The sequence below is a fragment of the Canis lupus genome, chromosome 16 (assembly GCF_003254725.2).
Source record: "Canis lupus dingo isolate Sandy chromosome 16, ASM325472v2, whole genome shotgun sequence".
NCBI classification, from domain to species: domain Eukaryota; kingdom Metazoa; phylum Chordata; class Mammalia; order Carnivora; family Canidae; genus Canis; species Canis lupus.
The window spans coordinates 41,282,686-41,288,355 of NC_064258.1; the positions used below are offsets into that span (position 1 = coordinate 41,282,686).

At 38.5% G+C, this 5,670-nt stretch overlaps 1 long non-coding RNA gene across 2 annotated transcripts; it reads left to right on the forward strand.

Annotated features, from left to right (window-relative positions):
- The first annotated feature begins 210 nt into the window (after nt 1–210).
- Nucleotides 211–4,308, forward strand: LOC118350968 (uncharacterized). 2 transcript variants are annotated; one of them, XR_007402744.1, is made up of 4 exons: nt 211–381; nt 1,606–1,665; nt 1,775–1,828; nt 4,166–4,308. It is a non-coding gene; the product is annotated as an uncharacterized LOC118350968 (long non-coding RNA). The 2 variants fall into 2 exon arrangements; XR_004805662.2 differs by lacking the exon at nt 1,775–1,828.
- Nucleotides 4,309–5,670: the final 1,362 nt, after the last annotated feature.

Genomic DNA, 5,670 nt, shown 5'->3' on the forward strand with positions numbered 1-5,670 from the left:
AAGCATGGTATTTCACCATGTTCTAACCTCAGAAAAAGGTGAGCCAGGCTGTTCTTCAAGAACGCATCAAGAAAAGCCACACAACTGCCGACAGCTTTTCTGAAGGCCTCACAAGATCACCACGAGCCACTGTGGGGAAATGGTTTGAATGTTCCCGATGAAACAATGAGACAAGCAAATGAGATTGTATCTGGATCCCAGTAGAGGTAAACAAGAGCAGCCTGGACACACAGCCTTTCCCAGGACAGACAATGCCATTCAAGCAAAGAGCTTCCAGCCACTTGGCAAGCATTCCAAAGGGAAGATTCTCTCTAAACAAAACTTGAAGAGCAAATTTCCTGGGAGTGAGCAGAGGGGAACTTCTGTGGGAGGAGCTGAAAGGTTTGCAAAATGAATCTTCTCCAAACCAATTGAGACTTTCTCAGAACTAATGTAAAGTTCCAGGGCACCGGTTCCTGAAGAATGAGAATTGAGTTTGAGATCCTCATCTTCTGACCTTTGCCAAGAGCTGGTGATTTTCCATATTTCCACTTGATTTTAAACTGTTAATAATTCTCAGAAGAAAATGGTGTAAGATTTCATATCTCAAGGATTTATTACTCTGTGAACCATTGGTATCTACTGACCTTTAAAAATAATCCAGTTTAATTCTCAGTTGAGTTATTTGCAGAATTTTTAGACAGTGGTATTTGCTTATTACAAATACTTATCATCACCTAATAACCTGGGGCTGGGAGGGAGAATCAGGGGGAAGAAAGAAAAAGCCCATCCTGTATTCTTACAGAATCGATTCTCTTGCGATATTTGGCACTGAATAATATATCACAACAATGAATGATTTTGTAAATGATGATAGGAAGATGAATTTCAAAGTGTTCTTCTAATTCCATTTGCCCTAGTAATCAAAACTCATTGCTAGAAAAATTCTACCTACAGAAGTGACATTCTCCCCACAGCGAAGTTATATACCACATTGTCATCCTGGTTGCTCTTTCTTTTATTTCCAAGATTTTGTTCACCTTTGAGTTCATTGCTCCTCTTTTCTACAGCGAAGAGGGTATTTAGTCCACCTGGCCTCTGACGGGTGTGCTATTCACCTGAGTGGGTGTGTTGACACAGGTAGTTTCTTGCAAAGCACCGAGGAGGGTCTCCTTTCTTGGACTTTGTTATCAAAGTCAATAGGCCCCTGAGTTTACTCTCTGTATGGTTTACTATCTGCATTGCCAGAGAAATTCCACATAGAGCTAAGCCCATTAGTACATCACTTAAGTGAGGAAGTTAGAAAGCTACAGAGAGTATTGAGGATCCAGATAAGAGGGGAAAGTTTTTCAGCATAAGGAAGGAATCACACATTGAATGAACACTGTGTGCTAACCTCCTTTCTTCCAGATTGTCTAAAACTAGAACACCAACAATCGCCACTATGCTCCAACTGTTTTCTCATCTCAGAGAAATCACATTGAGAAGGCACTGAAATAAATTAAGGGCTATTTCCAATTTGAGGGGTTTTTTTTCTAATTATTCTAAATTTTAGGTGTTCCCTGGACCAGAGGTCAAGGATATAGGCATGTAAATGTCTGACTTTTTCTATTTTTGTTTATTTAGAGCTCCAAAGAGAGGACGGAAAATAAAGCAGTCCCATTCATGATTTTTAAATACTGAAAAGTAAGGCTTATACTTCTATGTCTGTGGCTACACACATTGCCTCCTACCTATCATTCCTAAACACCTACAGTTAAAGAAACATTGTGGATCAACTCTTTTGCTTTTACAGGTGAAGAAACAGAGACCGTCCTGCAGATGTCAGTTACTGATGAAGCTAGGAGGGGTACTTGAATCCTGAACCTAATGTTGACCCAAAACTCCCTTGATTCCTTTTTACCTCTAGCTAATATTTCTTTTTCTTTTCTTTTTCTTTCTTTCTTTCTTTCTTTCTTTCTTTCTTTCTTTCTTTCTTTCTTTCTTTCTTTCTTCTTCTTTTCTTCCTTCCTTCCTTCCTTCCTTCCTTCCTTCCTTCCTTCCTTCCTTCCTTCCTTCCTTCCTTCCTTCCTTTCGTTATCCCTATGCCTAACATGGGGCTCAAACTCATGATCTCCCAAGCTCAAGAGTCGAACTCTCTACCGACTAAGCCAGCCAGGCTCCCCCAGCTGAGATTTCATTCGATTCCATCATAACCATATGATGTCCCACTCGTGCCCAACCACCAATGGGAGGAAGGCTGAAATGCAACAGAAGTCCCCTTTGTCTGTTCAATGTCTAGTGGACTATTCTAGCACTACAGGAATTTTTAACACCTGAACAGCCTTTCAAAGTAGACATGCCTTGATCTTTTCTCAATAACTCTGTGGTTTTCATTAATCAAATCATTAATTGAGTTCAATGAATATTAAGCTTCTGGATCTAAACCCAAAGGTCAGTTATTTCTGCATTGATCTGTATCAATTTCTGGCAATATATATATTATATATATTTTATGTTCATCTCTTGAAGTCTCATAAATGAATATGAGACATATACAAAAGTGTGTGTGTTTTTTTTTTTCTTACTCTAACAATTTCTCTTCAAAGTTCTCATTTTTCCATGTAGTAGAAAACCAGGACTTAGCCTGGTTTTCTGGCTAAATTTGGTCATCTGTGGTTAAGCAGAGTTAGTTCAGGATTTTTCCTACCTAATCTTTCTCTTCAGGACAGTGTATATTTTTATGGTCATTATTTAGGGGACACGAATCTAGAGGAGATCTTTGGCCACCTGTCAGCTGGCATCATCCTGACAGTATTCAGTCTTCTCTTATGGCCTCCATGGAGCTGCTCCATCTTTCAGCCCACTACTTCTAGATGTAGCCTTCTTTTTTTTTTTTTTTTTTTTTTAATTTTTATTTATTTATGATAGTCACAGAGAGAGAGAGAGAGAGAGAGAGAGAGGCAGAGACACAGGCAGAGGGAGAAGCAGGCTCCATGCACCGGGAGCCTGACGTGGGATTCGATCCCGGGTCTCCAGGATCGCACCCTGGGCCAAAGGCAGGCGCGAAACCGCTGCGCCACCCAGGGATCCCTAGATGTAGCCTTCTTACCGTACTCTTAAATAATAAGCTCCTTTCAATTCCTCAGTTCTCTACCATCTAATGTCCACACTGTTTGCAACAGCATGGGAAAAGTCACACACTACTCAGGGACTCAAGGAAATTTGCTGCCTAGTCAGCGTCACTGTATCTAAACATGGCTATCTGTCATTGCTACTATATTGTCATTTCACTGCAACAGGGTAGGACATACTTGGGACCTTATCAACTTCATGGTTTCTGCCTAGGAAACAAGACCCAGGTCTCCTCTATTCTAGAACTCCCAAGCCTAGCTGGGTTCTATCACTCTTCCCATGAAGAGTTCAGCTCTTTTCTATCTCTGATTTTTCTTTGTTTTGCCTTCATCCTACTCAGCCCAGGTTTTATTTATTTTTTAAATTAAATTCAAATAGCCAACTTATAGCACATCATTAGTTTCAGACGTAGAGTTCAATAATTCTTCAGTTGCATATAATACCCAGTGCTCATCACATCATGCCCTCCTTAATTCCTACCACCCAATTACCCCAACCCCTCACCAACCTCCTCTCTAGCAACCTCAGTTTGTTTCCTAGAGTTAAGAGTATCTCATGGTTGGTCTCCCTCTCTGATAATTTCCCATTCAGTTTTCTCTTCCTTCCCTTATGACCCTCTGTGTTGTTTCTTATATTCCACTTATGAGTGAAACCGTATTATAAATGTCTTTCTCTGATTGACTTATTTCCACTCAGCATAATACCCTCCAGTTCCATCCATGTTGATGTAAATGGTAAATATTCACCCAGGGTTTTATATTTGGGCTGCTATAATACTCTTTTAATCATAACATTATTGCCAGGACCTTGCCCTTAGAAGTTCAAGTTCTGTTTCTTTCCACATTTCTTCTGTGGCTTCCCTTCCCTGAGGTAGGCATAATAAAAGGTAAAGTCTAAGAAGGAAAACAATCATCAGAGTAAGCAATAGTATTGTAGTGGTAATCCAACAAATTGGCTCTTTTTTTTATCTCATTCACCTGACAAAGAACCAAAAGAAGTTGAGAAAGATTGTATAGATCGGTTTCGTATTATTTCAAGTGCTAACTATGACACAATTTAAAATTTTTTCCAGAACAGCCCGGGTGGCTCAGCAGTTTAGCTGATCCTGGAGACCTGGAATCGAGTCCCACTTCGGCAACCTGCATGGAGCCTGCTTCTCCCTCTGCCTCTGTCTCTGCCTCTCTCTCTCTTTCTCTCTCTCTCTCTCTGTGTATCTCTCATGAATAAATAAATAATATCTTTAAAATAAATAAATAAACAAACAAATAAATAAATAAAATTATTCCCAGATAAGGAGACCCATAACTTGATCTTGATAATGCAACCCAGTTATGATTGTATGGTTGACAATGTGTGTGTGTGTGTGTGTGTGTGTGTGTATGTGTCTTGCTGCTGATCCAAGTTGGCTATGCCAATTTAACCAATGGAAAATATCTGTTAGCAAAGTAGAAAAAAATAAAATGTCAATAGAAGTATAGCAATGTAAATAAAAATTGATAACTTTACAAAAGAGAGGCAAAGTTGGAGTCATAATAAATGCTAAGGTTTGGGATTTCATTTAAAATAAGAAAATAAATAAATAAATAAATAAATAAATATAAATTTAAAAAAAATAGGACTACAGGATGCAGAGTGGGTGGCTCAGTAGCTTAGTGCTGCCTTCAGCCCAGGGCATGATCCTGGGGACATAGGATCGAGTCCCATGTCAAGCTCTCTGCATGGAGCCTGCTTCTCCCTCTGCCTGTGTTCCTACCTCTCTCGGTCTGTCATGAATAAATAAATAAAATCTTTGAAAAATATATAAAAATAAAGCAGGACTACATAGATGTAAAGAATTTTTTTATATGCACGCTAATTAGAGATGAAAATAGGTAGACCAGTTTTACAAACTAAGAGCCTGTCCTTCACCTCTGTAATGGAAAAAATAGAAGAATGATAAGTTACTATTAATATTATGTCTAAGTTCAAATAATGTTACCAATAGTGAAGTATGGTTTAAAAGCTTGAATATTTAAAATTCTAATTTTAAAATTAAAAGTAAGGTATTTTTACCTTAGGATATAAAGTGCTCAGAATTCTTTAATATCTGCATGTTCAAGATAGTGTCTAGGAGGAATCAGTTAGCAATAAACCATTGGTAAACAGTTTTGATGTTTACAGTGCTGACAGAAATGAGACCTATAATCTTTTATTATATATGACCAATCAGTCCAATCACTGTCTGTGATTTTGACTTTTTTAATCTCAGAAGCAGTTGCAAACCATTGCTCAAAATGAGTTTATCCAAGATGCGGTTTATGTATACAATGGAATATTACTCAGCCATTAGAAATGACAAATACCCACCTTTTGCTTCAACGTGAATGGAACTGGAGGGTATTATGCTGAGTGAAATAAGTAAATCAGAGAAGGACAAACATTATATGTTCTCATTCATTTGGGGAATATAAATAATAGTGAAAGAGAATAGAAGGGAAGGGAGAAGAAATGTGTAAGAAATATCAGAAAGGGAGACAGAACATAAAGACTCCTAACTCTGGGAAATGAACTAGGGGTGGTGGAAGGGGAAGAGGGCAG